Here is a 19,459-nt window from a genome sequence, read left to right as displayed (position 1 = left end):
TCAAGGACAGCTGGAGTCAGGAAATCTGACTCACTGTTTATACTATATGCTCCCAACAAGTTGGGCGCTCCTGCGTCTAAGCAGACTATTGCTCGCTGGATTTGTAGTACGATTCAGCTTGCACATTCTGTGGCAGGCCTGCCACAGCCAAAATCGGTAAAAGCCCACTCCACAAGGAAGGTGGGTTCTTCTTGGGCGGCTGCCCGAGGGGTCTCGGCATTACAACTCTGCCGAGCGGCTACGTGGTCGGGGGAGAACACGTTTGTAAAATTCTACAAATTTGATACCCTGGCTAAGGAGGACCTGGAGTTCTCTCATTCGGTGCTGCAGAGTCATCCGCACTCTCCCGCCCGTTTGGGAGCTTTGGTATAATCCCCATGGTCCTTTCAGGAACCCCAGCATCCACTAGGACGATAGAGAAAATAAGAATTTACTTACCGATAATTCTATTTCTCGGAGTCCGTAGTGGATGCTGGGCGCCCATCCCAAGTGCGGATTATCTGCAATAATTGTACATAGTTATTGTTACCTAAATCGGGTTATTGTTGTAGGGAGCCATCTTTCAGAGGCTCCTCTGTTATCATACTGTTAACTGGGTTTAGATCACAGGTTGTACGGTGTGATTGGTGTGGCTGGTATGAGTCTTACCCGGGATTCATAAATCCTTCCTTATTGTGTACGCTCGTCCGGGCACAGTATCCTAACTGAGGCTTGGAGGAGGGTCATAGGGGGAGGAGCCAGTACACACCACCTGATTGTAAAGCTTTACTTTTTGTGCCCTGTCTCCTGCGGAGCCGCTATTCCCATGGTCCTTTCAGGAACCCCAGCATCCACTACGGACTCCGAGAAATAGAATTATCGGTAAGTAAATTCTTATTATTTAAATTACTAACCCTCCTCCCCCTCCATACTCCCAAGATACCTCTGTGTTTTTCTCCTTCATCCACTAGGGGACACTGGAAGGTCTTCACAGTGGGGGTATAGATGGTGGCTAAGTGGAGCCAGCACTTTAAATTCTTTGGAACTGTGACTGGCTCCTCCCCTCCTTTCCCTCCACAGACCAGTTTGGAAAATGTGCCCGAGGGAGCCGGTCCTCTCTCTGGGCTTCTCCAGAAATAATTTTCTTTTCAGAAGATTGAGGACAGGCAGGCAGCCTACTGCCCCTGCCTGTCTGCATCGTGGGAGCTTCCGGTGGGACTATGACACTTTTTTTTTGTGTTTTTTTTTTTTTGTTTTTTTAAAATTAAACTGTAGCCTCGGCTCCTGGCTATAGGAACATCGGTCCCAGGGGTAATTCCACAATGGTCCCCCACAGCCTGTGCCCTGGCCGGATAGCAAGGCAGGAGTGAGTATGCGCTGGGGCTTTGATTAGCAGAGTCCCCGGTTAATAAGACTGACAGGGAATTTTCCCCCAGCATCTAGCCGCGGCGGTACTTCGTTACCTTGTCGCGGACTAGTTTAAAAGCATGTTTAGGCGCCATGGGGGGGGGGGGGGTGGAACTAAGCTCCGAGCTGCTCACTTCCCGGTTGGTGTGCATTGGCAGGGGGCGGAGCGACGCTCCGAGTGGCTTCAGTCTCCTCGATAGCGCTAGTAGTAGATTACGCTTCGGGCAACAGAAGGGTGCCAGTAGCGGGAGGCGGAGCTACATTCCTGGACGCCTCCTGCTTACGGTGGGTGAGTGCGCGTCTCTGCAGTCTTGGCACCATTACTCACAGCACCTACTGCAGCAGGGTTCACTTCACCAGAGGCTGCAGTTACCTGACCAGCCACGGAGCTGGTAGTGTGTTTGCTGGGGGTTTGGAGAGTGCAGTGAAAATAAATTTTATGTGTGTGTGTGTATATATGTATATATGTGTGTATGTATGTGTGTATATATATATATATATATATATATATACACAAATAGAGAATTCAGCACTCACCATAGCAAGCTCACTTGTCCTCACAACATCAATAAATAAATGATGGGGGTTTAGTTAGTGAATTGGCCAATGCACGGAAGCCTGCATACTGCTCCACGGTACCCCACCTTCATGCAGGTCCTACACTATCACAAAGCCTTAAGAATTAAAACCTGGCAACTGTATCACATATAATATAACTGCAAATATGCCCACTAAGTTTAATGTATGCCTGCCACATATCTAGTGGCTTTTAAAGGCATACTAGTCACCTGACACAGCCGATAAATTACTAAGGAGCAGCTGACACAGGTTTAGAACAATTGAGATTACACAGGGGTGCATGAAAAGGCCTGTGACCATGGTTAATAAGAGTTAACCAAAGATTAACCCCATAATATACAAACAAATATAGAAAACCACAGCACTCGCCACTCCAGAAGCGGGGTGCAGTGTCTGCACTCATAGGGTGGGGTGCATGCAGCCCATGGCCACCTACCCAAATACATACAAATAGAGAATTCAGCACTCACCATAGCAAGCTCACTTGTCCTCACAACATCAATAAATAAATGATGGGGGTTTAGTTAGTGAATTGGCCAATGCACGGAAGCCTGCATACCGCTCCACGGTACCCCACCTTCATGCAGGTCCTACACTATCACAAAGCCTTAAGAATTAAAACCTGGCAACTGTATCACATATAATATAACTGCAAATATGTCCACTAAGTTTAATGTATGCCTGCCACATATCTAGTGGCTTTTAAAGGCATACTAGTCACCTGACACAGCCGATAAATTACTAAGGAGCAGCTGACACAGGTTTAGAACAATTGAGATTACACAGGGGTGCATGAAAAGGCCTGTGACCATGGTTAATAAGAGTTAACCAAAGATTAACCCCATAATATACAAACAAATATAGAAAACCACAGCACTCGCCACCCCAGAAGCGGGGTGCAGTGTCTGCACTCACCACTCATAGGGTGGGGTGCATGCAGCCCATGGCCACCTACCCAAATACATACAAATAGAGAATTCAGCACTCACCATAGCATCATTTATTTATTGATGTGAGGACAAGTGAGCTTGCTATGGTGAGTGCTGAATTCTCTATTTGTATGTATTTGGGTAGGTGGCCATGGGCTGCATGCACCCCACCCTATGAGTGGTGAGTGCAGACACTGCACCCCGCTCCTGGGGTGGCGAGTGCTGTGGTTTTCTATATTTGTGTGTATATATATATATATATATATATATATATACATACAGGTGCAATCTTTGGAAAGCAGGCACGGCACTCCCGGATTAATAAATAAAGCAGCAGTTTACTTCAACGTTTCAAGGACTATATCCCCGTCTTCAGGAAGCAATATAAACAGAATAATGAAAAAGACAAACCTTATATCCCAGTGAAAACCCCCACCGCGGGCGTCAGAGACGGGTCGCGTGGTCCGGGATAACGTGCGGCGCATCAGAATGACGTCCGTCGCACTCATTGCCCGGCGTTGTCATGCCAACACTAGACGCTCTCCCGCTCCGATCGTCAGCGTGGGAGCTGAAAAAAAACAACACACCAATAACAATAGTACAGGGAGACATAAACATAATAATGACAATTTCAAACAACTCATGCATAATAAAGTTACTGTGCATTAGCAGCAATGAAATTTTCAACAAGAAACAAACACTAAAAGCAAAAAATGCTTTTAAAGTGCGCATAGTGATTATAGACAACGTGCAGATGAAAAATTAGTTCACATTAAAGAAGCATTTTCAGACAGATGTTATATATACTGTAGATTATATGAACGCATTCCAAGTGATGCGCTCATTAAGACCCATGGGAGACACAGTACCAAGTCTGAAAATCCAAGAAGCTTCCTTTTTAAGGAGAATACCCTGACGGTCACCACCACGTATAAGTGGAGGGACATGGTCGATAATCTTATACCGTAGCGAAGCCAGAGTGTGTCCTCTATTTCTGAAATGAGCCGCTACGGGCTGTTCCATAGGTTTTCCCTCCAGAGCAGCCTTAATAGCGGACCGATGGAGGGCCATCCGTTCTTTAAAAGTTCTCGTTGTCATGCCCACGTAATAAAGGACGCAAGGACAGATAATAACGTACACCACATATCTTGTAGTGCAAGTTACCACATGTCTAATGTCAAATTCTTTACCCGAGTGAGGATGTTTAATACTGGAACCTGTTACCATGTAACTACAAGTGACACATGTGGGACAGCGGTAGCAGCCCGGTTTTTTTGTAGAATAATTAAATAAAACATGATCAGTGATATCCGTGTGGACTAGGTAATCACGGAGATTACGGCCTCGTCGGTAGCCAGTCATAGGACGAAGTTTATGAAAAACAGGTAAGTCTTTATCGCTGGAGATGATTGGCCATAAGGCACGGCTTGCTACAGGCAAAACAGCACTCGATGTATCAAAGGTGGTAACCCATGTAAACGTGTCACTGTTAGATGGTTTAGTTCTAGATTTTAATAAGTCACTTCTGGGTAACTTCAGTACTTTTTCTTTGGTATGTAACAGATTTGATAGACTGTAACCTCTACTACGGAATTTGTTGACAATAATGTCAAGTTGTGATGGCAAATCAGCCAAATTACTGGTAATGCGAGCAGCTCTGAGCATTTGTGAATATGGTAAACCACGTTTGAGTGGTGGTGGATGATGACTTCCTGATTGTAACAACGTGTTTCTGTCTGTTGGTTTGTAAAAAATGGACGTCTGGATTGTACCATTAGTTAAAGATACTGACACGTCTAGAAAGTCAATATTGGTATAGCTCTATTTGTATGTAAATTTCACTGGTGAAGTGGATTGATTAATTGTAATCGTAAGCTCTTCAAACGCGGATGGACCCCCATGCCAAATCATAAATAAATCGTCTATATATCTAGTAAATAGACCAACATTATTAGCAAAGCCAGGCTGTTCAAAAAACAACAATTGTTCCTCCTGGAACATAAAAACATTAGCGTACGATGGGGCCACAGGGGACCCCATTGCACAACCAGACATCTGCAAATAATAGGATCCATCAAACAGAAAATAATTGTGTGTTAACACCATTTCAAGAAGTTGGAGAAACGTATGAACATCAATACCAAAATTATCAGTATGCTCAGAAATAAAAGATTGCATAGCTCGTAACCCCTGATGGTGGGGGATACATGTATACAGGCTAGTTACATCCATCACACACAGGATGGAATTTGATCTGATTTCTGCCTGTGTATTTAATAAATTCAAAAAGGCTGTAGTATCCTTAAGGTAGGTAGGGCGCTGACATATAAAGGGTTGAATGAGTTTGTCCAAAAATTGTGATATAGGTTGGAAGAGGGATCAGCACACAGAAATAATTGGACGTCCAGGAGGGTTTAATTCATCTTTGTGTATTTTCGGAATCGTATACATCACAGGAGTAATGGGAAATTTCTGAATAAGAGCATCACATGTCTTTTTATCTAATAAGTGTTGATCAATTTTTTCTCGTAGAAACTTAGAAAGTTCCTCCTGAAATTCACATAGAGGGTCCTGTGCCATTTTTTTAAACTTTTAAGAACAACTTTCAGTCCGATTTACAGAACCCTAGCTATGAACAATGGTGGACCAAGCTAAAGTCCCAGTGTGATGCTTATAAAAGAGATCTAATTCGCTTTAAAAAATCTGAACTGTCGGTAGTACAACAAGATTATGAGGATAATCGTGTCTATCGATGGATTCTGGGAGGTGAACAATTTAATCGTTCAAGACGTCAAGGGAATCGCACTACATGGCGCGATCGACGTAAAGGCCCAAGACAGCAAGAAAATTCCTCTCAGAGTGACAGTGACTTTGGCATTGAGTCCGATGAATCATCTACATCAACACAACGTCCCCCTTTAGGGGTTCAAACCCGATGTGGAGCTTCTCCCAAAGACCCCAAAGGACGCGGCGTGGCCGCCAAAACGAAAGGGAATTCAAAAGCAGCCAACAAAAAGAAAAGTTAATATTCAATCTCTCATCTCGTCATCTATCACCTTTGGAAATTAAAGTCCTAAATAGAGGTTTATCTTTTGTGCCTACCACGGTTCACAATGACTTCGAGTGGCAAATTGACCTGCACCGTATGAATAGAGGCTTAAGACTTAAAGAACATTTTCAACATCAGAAGCCTGATTTACCAATAGGTCCAATTGAGTCCTTTTGCAGGAGCCGCAGCCATTCCTCATTTGACCCCATTTCATATAATTCATCAATTAAATCATATACAAGAATGTTGGATGATTCAATGACAAAATATACCAAGGCCCAACCACGTATCCATTTCAATTTGACACGCGCTGAACGTAAAGCACTGATTGATTTGAGCAAGGATCAAAGCATTTGCATACGCCCAGCGGACAAAGGAGGGTGTATTGTACTACAGGATATATCTAAATATAAAGAGGAGATTTACAAACAACTATCTGATCCACAAATTTATAAAAAAAATGGCACAGGACCCTCTATGTGAATTTCAGGAGGAACTTTCTAAGTTTCTACGAGAAAAAATTGATCAACACTTATTAGATAAAAAGACATGTGATGCTCTTATTCAGAAATTTCCCATTACTCCTGTGATGTATACGATTCCGAAAATACACAAAGATGAATTAAACCCTCCTGGACGTCCAATTATTTCTGTGTGCTGATCCCTCTTCCAACCTATATCACAATTTTTGGACAAACTCATTCAACCCTTTATATGTCAGCGCCCTACCTACCTTAAGGATACTACGGCCTTTTTGAATTTATTAAATACACAGGCAGAAATCAGATCAAATTCCATCCTGTGTGTGATGGATGTAACTAACCTGTATACATGTATCCCCCACCATCAGGGGTTACGAGCTATGCAATCTTTTATTTCTGAGCATACTGATAATTTTGGTATTGATGTTCATACGTTTCTCCAACTTCTTGAAATGGTGTTAAGACACAATTATTTTCTGTTTGATGGATCCTATTATTTGCAGATGTCTGGTTGTGCGATGGGGTCCCCTGTGGCCCCATCGTACGCTAATGTTTTTATGTTCCAGGAGGAACAATTGTTGTTTTTTGAACAGCCTGGCTTTGCTAATAATGTTGGTCTATTTACTAGATATATAGACTATTTATTTATGATTTGGCATGGGGGTCCATCCGCGTTTGAAGAGCTTATGATTACAATTAATCAATCCACTTCACCAGTGAAATTTACATACAAATGGAGCTATACCAATATTGACTTTCTAGACGTGTCAGTATCTTTAACTAATGGTACAATCCAGACGTCCATTTTTTACAAACCAACAGACAGAAACACGTTGTTACAATCAGGAAGTCATCATCCACCACCACTTAAACGTGGTTTACCATATTCACAAATGCTCAGAGCTGCCCGCATTACCAGTAATTTGGCTGATTTGCCATCACAACTTGACATTATTGTCAACAAATTCCGTAGTAGAGGTTACAGTCTATCAAATCTGTTACATACCAAAGAAAAAGTACTGAAGTTACCCAGAAGTGACTTATTAAAATCTAGAACTAAACCATCTAACAGTGACACGTTTACATGGGTTACCACCTTTGATACATCGAGTGCTGTTTTGCCTGTAGCAAGCCGTGCCTTATGGCCAATCATCTCCAGCGATAAAGACTTACCTGTTTTTCATAAACTTCGTCCTATGACTGGCTACCGACGAGGCCGTAATCTCCGTGATTACCTAGTCCACACGGATATCACTGATCATGTTTTTTATTTAATTATTCTACAAAAAAACCGGGCTGCTACCGCTGTCCCACATGTGTCACTTGTAGTTACATGGTAACAGGTTCCAGTATCAAACATCCTCACTCTGGTAAAGAATTTGACATTAGACATGTGGTAACTTGCACTACAAGATATGTGGTGTACGTTATTATCTGTCCTTGCGGGCTTTATTACGTGGGCATGACAACGAGAACTTTTAAAGAACGGATGGCCCTCCATCGGTCCGCTATTAAGGCTGCTCTGGAGGGAAAACCTATGGAACAGCCTGTAGCGGCTCATTTCAGAAATAGAGGACACACTCTGGCTTCGCTACGGTATAAGATTATCGACCATGTCCCTCCACTTATACGTGGTGGTGACCGTCAGGGTATTCTCCTTAAAAAGGAAGCTTCTTGGATTTTCAGACTTGGTACTGTGTCTCCCATGGGTCTTAATGAGCGCATCACTTGGAATGCGTTCATATAATCTATAACATCTGTCTGAAAATGCTTCTTTAATGTGAACTAATTTTTCATCTGCACGTTGTCTATAATTACTATGCGCACTTTAAAAGCATTTTTTGCTTTTAGTGTTTGTTTTTTGTTGAAAATTTCATTGCTGCTAAAGCACAGTAACTTTATTATGCATGAGTTGTTTGAAATTGTCATTATTATGTTTGTCTCCCTGTACTATTGTTATTGGTGTGTTGTTTTTTTCCAGCTCCCACGCTGACGATCGGAGCGGGAGAGCGTCTAGTGTTGGCTTGTCAAAGTCAGAAAAATATCACGATGCACACTGCCATATTTGCACCTCACACAGGTCTGCGCTGCGCATGCGTGCGCTCTCCCGTGCGTGCGCATACTCGCTGTTGCGGGCACCCGCGGGCGCGCGGTATGTGCATTTACGGTAGAGTTCATGTGTTCGTAGCGTGCGACTCAATCGTTACATATTTTCACCATATAATGTATTTTGTAGATCATGGTCCCTTTGATAGAATCTGAAAGTTTAGTTAATGTAGCATGTTCATGGACAGAGAAATCCCTCTTTGTTTGATACGAAGGGTCAGACAGGAGTAATACAGTGGTGTTTAGTATCCATCGGAAGAGTATTTAATTAGCAATATTCCGGTGTTGGTTTGAAGCGGATTAATCGCTCGTGCGAATAGTTAGGGACATAAGTTTATGTCCATTTACTATTATTTGCACTTACTTATCCATGCGGCGGGAAACCCAGTTCCCCACCCACCTGAGCAGTTGGGAATCGTCACAGCCCACCTGTATGAATCAACCTATGACCTTTTGTTATAATGCGAGGAGGAATTCCTGTGTCCAATGAACAATGAGATTGTAGGGACCATTGAATTGCATTGTGTGTGGGGCATAAATAGACACGCCGATCACATCCAACTCACTCTTCAACGGTTATCATTACTGAAAATCGGGAGCTGGATGTCCAGAGGCGCATGCGATCGTTTCCTTAGTGCGTAAGTTTTCTCCGCAATCATATTGTCTTTCTTGTTGTTATGGGCCATATCTCTCTCTCTCTCTCTTCTCTTCTCTTCTTTCTCTCGTACTCTCTTAAACGTAATAGTATTGTATTGTATTTCCTGTGTAGTTATCTGGTTAGGTAGTCTATGTTATATTGTAGTGTATGACTTGTATTGTATTAATTCTTTTGCAAGTATAACATTCATAATATATATATTAGGCGTTGGACCCTAAGCACGGTATCTGTGTATTTCTTGTAGTGTTAAGTATTCACAGAGCGTCGGTGACGCTCAATCAGCTTTTAAGTTAATAAGGTTACACTGTGTTGCATCTACACCCTATCTCTACACTAAGGTTTTACAGCATATTACATTGTTTATGGTTTAGATTTAAAGGTTTAACATTGTGAGCGTCAGCGCCGCTGGTGATCTCCTCGTGGTCCCGAGCGTCCGCTACGCTATAGCGAATCATTACGTTAGTCGGCAGCCAATAGCGTGCCTGCCTGTGATCTCTCGGCCGTGAGCGAACGTGACGCTTGAGCGTCTCGACCACGGCTAAGCGATCGTTACGCAACGAGCGTACCCTTACGGTACTCCATGCGTAAATAGCGTACAGTGTTCTTAGACCTCATAAAGGGTTTTATATAAGATAAATATTTAGCTTTATCAATTGGCGGCTCGTCCTGTCCTTCACATATCTCTGCTAGGTAATTTCAGCAGACATTATCCATCAGCAAAGGGCGGGAGATCATATTCTTCGCAGTGCTGACGGGATAAGCGTCTGCTTCGCTTAGTAAAGGGTGCTGAAGGAATTCGGAACCGGAGGTAAGAACAACACGCTAGTGTCTTTTAAAACTGTTTATTTCTGTCTTGCGTACACACGCACATATCTGCATTTCTTTTTCATTCGTGTATTTTCATATATCACTCTCCTGTTTGCCATTTTATAATTGATAAAACGTGCTAAGAGAGATTTGTCGCTATTTCATAGTTAAAGTGTAAAACCCACATGCAACTCTACCTAAGGTAAAAGGAGAGATTGGTGTGTTGCGCGGTAGACGATCGAGGATCATCTACATTGATAAAAGTGTTAGTTGTGTTGCGGTGGACATTGGTTTTGTGTACACGTGTCTCTAACAAAGGGCTGAGACTCGCGTACGCCAAGGCCGACGCACGTAGCGTAAATTACGCAACGGAGCGTCTGGGTACGCCCACGTAACTCAAGTCACACGACAGTTGATTTTTAAGTAGCGCAACAGGCGATAAGTAGCGCAACAGGCGATAAGTAGCGCATCAGGCGATAAATAGCGCAAAATCTATTTTAGTGTCCGAAATTTAGATTAACAGATCCTTCTCCAAATTCACAACACATCTGGTCTAAAGAAAATTTCTGCGCAGAAATAGAAGCAAAAGTGTACGTGTGGTGAGTGAGTGTTTTGTATATATAAGTTTATACAATTTTACAGGTTGAACCACAAGAAGTCGAGTTCTCGCAGAGGTACATACATGTAAGTGACGTGCATGGTGGCTAGGGAGGCATCTCTGGTTAAACATAACATTTGAGCAGTAGAGAATAGTAGACCAGGAGGTCATACTACAGACCGGGAGGTCCAGGTACAGCAGACTAAGAAGTCTGCCATAAAAGAGAAAAGGGCACAACCCAGGGGGTTGGTGCAAAACCCATATAGGCCAATAAAGCTCTGGCTGAAGGAATTCGCAGCCGAAATTTTCGATTCCACTGGTCGCTCAGCACATAAGATTAGTTGCTTATGTGCTGAACGATTGTACCGCACGTAATTGTGTACATTAGTTAATCTGACCAGTACCATTTGTGTACAAACCCGGTCGTAAAACTATTTGTACACTCTGATGTGATTTGTGTAATTTTTTATTTTCTGAAGGGAAGTTCGCTGGTCACTCAGGAATTGTCCAACAACCAATAGTTACTGGAAAGAGTAAGTGTTCTGCGGATATCCCTCGCATGTTCCAGTAAATAGAGGTTCATAGGGGCCCTGGGTCAAGTACGCCAGCACTAAGGCAGTGTGTGGGTCGTATTGGTCGGCGTGGGCGAGTGAGTGGGGTACTCGGTAAACCGCCACCGTCAGCCTATCGTGAACATTTTTGGTTTTTGTAAGGGTTCGCTGAAGACCCTGAAATAAGGTCAGAGGTGGTGAAAGCAACGCCTGCAAGTTATGGGGGCCAATTGTTCAGGAAGGGGGCGATCAACCTCGGTTCGGGTTGATTCAGTAAACCGACCAGTCGGGTCGGCAAGGTACGTAATGTGTGAAAAATATGGTTCACATACAGAGGTTTTATGTGATGAATGGGAGAGAATGACAGTGCATGACGGGGAGAAATTCCCAAGAGTAGGTAGCTTTAGCCCAGAAGTGTTGCAAAATTTAAGGAGGAGGATATGTCTCATTAAATCAACAAAGAGACGAATCCAACATTATGATTATTTGCAGTTATGGCAACAGGAGGGTGAAATACAGAGAGGATTGGCTTTGGCGGCAGGATCTAATCCTATCAAGAAATTGATAGCGACGGCCCCGCCGCCACCATACATATCAGGAGAGAAATTGGTTGCGGAGAATGACGCATTAGGGTGTAACAAACAAACACTTAGCAACTGTGTAAATGTTAATAAGTTAACCAATGCAAGTATTAACCCGTGCAAGTTGTACCCTGTTTTGAACTTTCCCCAGGAGTGTGATCAAGAGGACGAATCGGCAACAATATCGGCGCTCTCTCTAGCAGCCACCATAGCAGAGACAACAGTAGGCACGGCTCCACCCACGAGATTAGTAACAAAAGCCCCTAGCGGAGGGATAGGTGAGGTCGTATCTACAGGTAAGAACGGCACCATACACTATGCTGAAACCATTTCACCACAGGCTGTAGAACCTACACAGAGTGATGTTAGTAAACTTAATCCTGTTAGGGTAATAGCAGTGCCAAATGGGAAAACTGACACGACAGGAATCACACCTGTTAGGAACATTGCCATGTACAGCCCATTTTCCCGAATGGAATTAAGAACCATAGTGTCTGAATTCCCTGATCCTAGAAAAGATTTAGTTGCTAGCCAGAAATACATCAGAGACCTAGGGAACACTTTAGAGCCCAATAACAAAGACTGGCAGGTATTGCTGAGGGCATGTTTACCCTCCAATGTCGACGCAACTCAATTTTTGGCTGACTGTGGATTAGATCAGGATGTACCTCTTACAGATGTGTACAACAAAGATAACGTAAAAAGAATAAGTTTACAGTTAAAGGAGTATTTCCCAGCAGTAGTTAAGTGGAACAAGATTTTCTCCATTAGACAGAAAGAGTCAGAAACTGCTGCAGAATATTTTCACAGGGCATTACTAGAAATGGCAAAGTACACAGGTATAGAGGACATTAAAACAAACATAAACCATCGAGAAGTAGCAGTATCTGTACTAATGGATGGGTTAAAAGAGACATTAAAGACAAGAGTACAGACCACGCAACCATGTTGGCGAGGTCTGTCGGTGGCTACTTTGAGAGAGGCTGCTATTGATCACGACCGGAATATCACCCGACACAGGGAGTCACAAGGTGATAAGTTAATGGCCGTAAGTATACAGGCCCTGACCACAAGGCAGCCTTCGTATAAATCAACAAACCCTGTGGGTAAGTCAAATGTGGTAACTTGTTTTTCATGTCATAGACAGGGACACATGGCACGAGACTGTAGAGTGAAAAATTCACAAAACTCATATCAACCCCCTAGACAACGACACGACACACGACATTGGGAGCAGGGTCCGCAGAGACGGAGTTATGAGCCACATACAGGGGAAACAAAAAGATACCCCCCGAACAGAGACTGGCAAGCCACTGGTAGTTCCCATTTAACCCCTTCACAAGCAGTTGCTGCCAGCGGGATTCAGGGAGGTCACCATACCCAATAGGGGTGTGGCCATACCTGTAATCTGCAGCCAGTAAAATTGATTGCAAGTCTTGGGAGTGAACCAGAAATTGCAATCAATGTAGCTGGTAAATCATTAAACTTTCTTGTAGACACAGGGGCGGCCAAATCAGTGATAAATTCGACAGTGGGCATGAGAACCACTGGTAAGACAATTCCAGCCATAGGGGTAACGGGAGTAGTCCAGCACTACCCTGTTAGCAAACCAGCCGAGATTACAGTAGGGCCGTTACATACCAAGCATTCCTTTTTGCTGGCTGCATCGGCACCGACTAATCTCCTGGGAAGAGACTTATTGTGCAAAATGGGGTGCGTCATTTATTGTACTCCTGAAGGTGTATTCTTGGACATACCTGAGAATCACGCTCAGGAAGTGCGAGACATGTTAGACTCCCCATCAAAATTAATGTCACATACCATTATGACAAATAGGACTCCATCCCAAGTAAAGGAAATGACATCCCAGATACCAGAGTCACTTTGGACTAAAGATGGACAGGACACTGGATTAATGGCAAACGTAGCTCCGGTAGTTGTACAAGTAAAAGATGGTAGGATAGCTCCAAAAATCCCACAGTACCCTCTGAAGCCAGAGGTGGAGTTAGGAGTTTATCCCGTAATAGAGCGCTTGCTACAACAGGGCATCCTGGTAAGAACGTCCAGCACTGCCAATAGTCCCATCTTCCCTGTGAAAAAGAGTGGGGGGAGGGGTTACCGGCTAGTGCAGGATCTAAGGGGGATTAACAAAATAGTTGAGAGTCAGTTCCCCGTAGTGCCAAATCCAGCTGTCATCCTTATGCAAATCCCTCCCACTGTGAAATTTTTCACTGTTATTGACCTCTGCTCCGCTTTCTTTTCGGTACCTCTGCACCCTGACAGTCAATATTTGTTTGCATTCACATACAGAGGAGTCCAATACACATGGACTCGATTACCACAAGGTTTCATAGACAGTCCAAGTATATTTTCCCAGGCTTTGCATGATTGTCTACAGTCTTTCCAACCAGAGAGTGGATCAGTATTAATACAGTACGTGGATGATTTACTACTGTGTTCTGATTCATTGGAAGCATCCCTGAAGGATACGAAACAGCTCCTGTTTCATCTTTCAGACACAGGACACAAGGTTTCCAAAGACAAGTTGCAATTATGCCAAACTAAGGTAAATTATTTGGGACACTGTCTAACACAAGGACTGAGACACCTGACCGCTGATAGAATTCAAGCAATTAGAGACATGACTCTGCCACAAACCCAGCAACAGATCAGAACATTTTTAGGAATGTGTGGGTATTGCCGTAACTGGATCCCAGGATTTTCCATTCTGGCGTTACCTTTGCAGGAGATGGTCTCCTCAAACAAACCTGATCGGATTTCGCATACAGACGAGTCCGAGATGGCATTTGAGAGACTTAAACAGTGCCTAACGCAGGCACCAGCATTAGGTATGCCAGACTATGGGAAACCCTTTGAGCTGTACGGAACAGAAAGTGCTGGTTGCGCGGCAGGCGTCTTAACCCAAAAGCACGGTGATGCCAGCAGGCCGGTAGCATACTACAGCACTCAGCTAGACACGGTAGCGCGATCCCTCCCCACATGCTTGCGAAGCGTTGCTGCGATAGCATTGCTAGTAACGAAAAGCGAAGATGTAGTGCTAGGTCACAACCTCACAATTCATACACCACATGCAGTGTCAGCCTTGCTAAATTCTGCCCAAACCAGGCACGTCTCATCAGCGCGGTTTACAAGATGGGAATTGGCACTAATGGCCCCCGTAAACATCACCATAAGGAGATGCAGTGCATTAAATCCTGCAACATATCTCCCAGGTGTGCCTGGACAGGCACAAAGGGTGGAGGATGAGAGTGGTGGGGAAGGAGAATTTAACACACAGGAAGACACACATGATTGTATGGAATATTTGACCCAAAATTTTACCGCAAGGCTTGACATCAGTGACAACCCACTGGAAGATGTAGATCTAACTTTCTACACGGACGGTAGTTGTCCTAGACAGTCAGACTCGGGAGACTTGTGTACTGGATACGCAGTCGTAGATGACCAAGGCACCATAGAAGCGGAACCGCTAGGCCCACCTCACTCAGCCCAGGTTGCTGAACTGGTCGCCCTAACCAGAGCATGTGAATTGGCTAAGGGCAAATCAGCCAATATCTACACCGATTCTAGATACGCATTCGGGGTAGTCCATGATTTCGGAGCCCTATGGCGCCTCAGAAATTTCATGACGGCAGCTGGTACACCGGTAGCGCATGCAGCTCACATCAAAAGGCTTCTAACAGCGATACAGGAACCCGACAGAGTGGCTGTTATCAAGTGTAAAGCACACACATATAGCCAAGACCCAGTATCACTTGGTAACAGCCGAGCAGACGAAGCAGCTAAGTTAGCAGCTGGGACCCCCAGACAGACATACACCACACAACTGATGGTATTTAATACCATCAACACACAGAAGTTGTGTGAGAAGCAAAATTTGTGTTCCACACAGGAAAAGGCAGTCTGGAAGGCAAAGGGATATGGCCAGGAGTCCTCAGGACTCTGGACGGATGGACAAGGTAAACCGGTGGCCCCCAGAGCATATCTCCCATGTTTAGCTGAGGCAGCTCACGGGCTGACTCATCTGGGCAAGGAGGGAATGTGCAAGTTGGTAAGAGCATATTGGTGCGCCCCAGGATTTTCATCTCATGCAGGTAAGAGAGCAATGTCATGCCTTACCTGTTTGAGAAAGAACATCGGAAAGGCAATACCAACAGAACCATCTCATATCCCACCTGCAGGCGGCCCTTTCCAGGTAATACAAATTGACTTCATTCAATTACCCCCTTGTCGAAATTTGAAATATGTACTTGTTTGTATAGATGTTTTCTCAAATTGGGTCGAAGCATTTCCTGCGGCCACAAATACCGCTATGTTTACTGCTAAGAAAATTGTGCAGGAATTTGTATGTAGATATGGTATCCCTAGAATAATTGAAAGTGATAGGGGTACCCATTTTACAGGTGATGTCTTTCAAGGAATGTGTAAGTTGATGGGAATTGATAGCAAGCTGCACACTCCATACCGTCCACAGGCGAGTGCGAAGGTAGAAAGAGTGAACAGCACTATTAAAAATAAACTGAGCAAAGTTATGGCAGAAACAGGATTGACATGGCCAGAAGCTTCACCCATTGTACTATACAGCATCAGAACCACACCCAGGTCCCCTCTTAATCTGTCTCCCTTTGAAATCTTGTTTGGTCGACAACCGCATGTTATGATTAACCCTCAGGATGATTTGAAGTGTAACAATGAAGTGACTGTAAAGTACCTGGTTAATATGAGTAAACAGCTAAGGAATCAAAATGATAATTTGAAGTTAGTGATTCCTGATTTACCAGATAGTAATTGTCATGACATTGAACCTGGGGATTATGTAATGATACGGAATTTTCTACGCTCAGGTTGCCTTATTGACAGATGGGAAGGACCATACCAAGTCTTATTGACTAGCACTACAGCATTGAAAGTTGCCGAGAGAGAGACTTGGGTTCATTCGTCCCATTGTAAGAAGGTTGCTGATCCAGAGAGGTCCCGTGATAAGGAACAGACGGTAGAGGAAGTTGTATCACTGGAGTGTCTGTTCCAGGAGGACTGAGGCGGCACCTGAGCATTGAGAATCACAAGATCAAAAGCAGTTGTCGATTCCCTGTTCCCTTTTATTGTTTTTCTCCACTTCCCATCCCCCCTCCCTCAAATTATTTTTTCCCCCTTCTCATTCTTCTTCGTTTCCTCCTATAAGATGGACTTGCCCCAAGAGACTGTGATCCGGATTTTCCTGTTGACCATGATGTTGACCAGAGCAGTCTGTTCCGGCGAGAGTACCATGGAGGTCGAGAGAGGTTCTGGAATGGGTTCTGATGACAGAGATGGAGGCGTAGTTTTCCGAGAACAACATAATCAACAAGCAAAGGCGAGTATCAGAAAACGATCCGATAGCATTGACCATAGAAGGAATTGTGAAGGATTGTTAGCTGAAGAAAACTGTATCTGTAGGCTTTGTGACAATGTAGTTGAGGATGGGTGCATCAAGAAATGCCAATCCAGTTTTAATATCCACATGGACCGGCATCCCTTGAGTGACTATCACTCCTTAGTGGGTAGTGTGCTAAATCAAACAGATTGTTGGGTATGCTCTCAAGTACCTCAAGGTCATAGCAAATCAGGACTAGTACCATTTCCTTTAACGATAGGGGAGGTACTTGAGCTAAGTGGTGGGAGGCCGGTGGACAGGAGGTTTAATATCTCCAGTCCTCCTAGTTTGAAGCTCCACCAATATCATGTGGATAGATCCCTCATATGTTTTAACATTTCCAATCCCCGAAAGCCGGGAAATTGGGAAGTGTCATGGAGTAACCAAACCATGACCTTTTCATATAGAGCAGATAGAATGCCGACAGATACAGAGCTTGTACGCCACATAGCCAGTAGAGGAAAATCTTTCCGATATAGGTATACCCTAGGAAATAGGATTACGAGAGTTGGAGAGGTATCACCAGGATACTGTGCACATATCGTACAAGCTGATACGTGTACTAGACAGATGGGAGAATTAGGGTTAGGAGATTTCACATGGAAGATGTGTAATATGGTTATGTCCTACTCCGTCCCATATGTTCTCCCCGATGATGCATATTTCATATGCGGGAGGAAGGCGTATAAGTGGCTTGCCCCAAACTCTGAAGGATTGTGTTATATTGGAAAAGTACTGCCTGAAGTAATGACTGTATCACATACCAAAATGAAAGATATACACCGTGTTGCCCAAGCTCCTTATACTCACACCCATTACGAGCACGTAGTTAAACGGCACCTGATAGAAAGAACAGAGCATCCGGCCTCTGACATGATCCATGAATCCACCGGGATTCAGTTTCTAATCGCGTTAGACATCACTCGCACCGCCAGAGGAGTGTTGAATTATAAATACATATCTGCGCTCGCAAATTTGTTAGACAATATCACAGAAATGTATGATGACACGTTTAGGTATACTGGAAGAGAACTTCAAGCTTATAAAACAGAACTGGTTCAGCATAGAATGATTCTCAATTATCTCAAGGCAGTGACAGGTGGATATTGTGTCACACTGGCAACGCAGTACGGCGTGAAATGTTGCACATATATTACAAATAGTACCGAGGACCCGGTCGAGGTCATAGACCAAAAGATGGATGATATTCTCCAACTGAAGTGGGAATTTCGCAGGAGACACAATCTCACCCTTGCTGCTGTGAGTAATGAGCTGACTGGTTGGGTGTCATGGTTGAACCCGCGAAATTGGTTCTCCGGTTTAGGAGAATGGGCTCAAGGAGTCATAATGGATGTAGGGAAGTTTCTCCTATGTATCTTAGGTGTTATCATAACGATTGGCTTGATATTTAGATGCGGTCAGGCTTTAACGAAGTGTAAACGAAGTACCAGGGTGATGAGTTTAAGGAGTGAGGAAATTGTAATTCCAATGGATTTGATTTATGACCCAAATGTAGAAACAATGATGTGATGAAAATGCGATTTCTACGGTCCGTTTCTTTCACCTGTTTTTCCGTTTTCCTCCAAGGTAAAAAGACCCACTTGGACGAGGAATTTGATGAGCCGATATACAGACAACAGATGGATTAAAGAAGAAGTTTTGACAACCTGATACACAGATTTTTGATGAACTTTGCCATAGATCCCCAGTTTCCCTAGAAATTTTAAAATTACGGTAGCCCAACACTTTTGTAAATCTATGGACATTGACAAAGCTTTTGCTCGCACCTTATGGGCAAAAGCACAAAGAAGACTGCATTCAACAGACACCGAACAAGACTTCAACCGACAAATGTTCATTTACCTGACATAGAATACCACTGCATTTACCGTAATTATGTCTTTTCTTCATCTCTACAACCTTCAGGTAATTACACACATAGTCGATAGGGAATACAGGCACAGATATCAGCAATCACATATTCCCCCATTCATGTATCATCAACTAAAATGTGCTCCCCATTTTGTTCAAAATCCGAAAAGAGCTCGGTAAAGTTTGACAGCCCATCCACAGACCCGTACCACGGGATAAGAAGGAATTCAAATGTATACTTCGCAATACCTCGAAGCTTGATTTAAAACACGTACGGCACGATGATACATGACCCCCAAGCACGGATTCATACACACATGCTTCTGCTATCGCACTAGGTCATACCTTTTTCCTACCTTCTCCTCTCCTCCCCTACCCAACCATGTAAATGTATTAACCCCTGACATATATTTTTCTCGTTTTGAAA

This window comes from Pseudophryne corroboree, chromosome 10, assembly GCF_028390025.1.
Source record: "Pseudophryne corroboree isolate aPseCor3 chromosome 10, aPseCor3.hap2, whole genome shotgun sequence".
Lineage (NCBI taxonomy): Eukaryota > Metazoa > Chordata > Amphibia > Anura > Myobatrachidae > Pseudophryne > Pseudophryne corroboree.
This window is presented reverse-complemented; position numbering follows the sequence as displayed.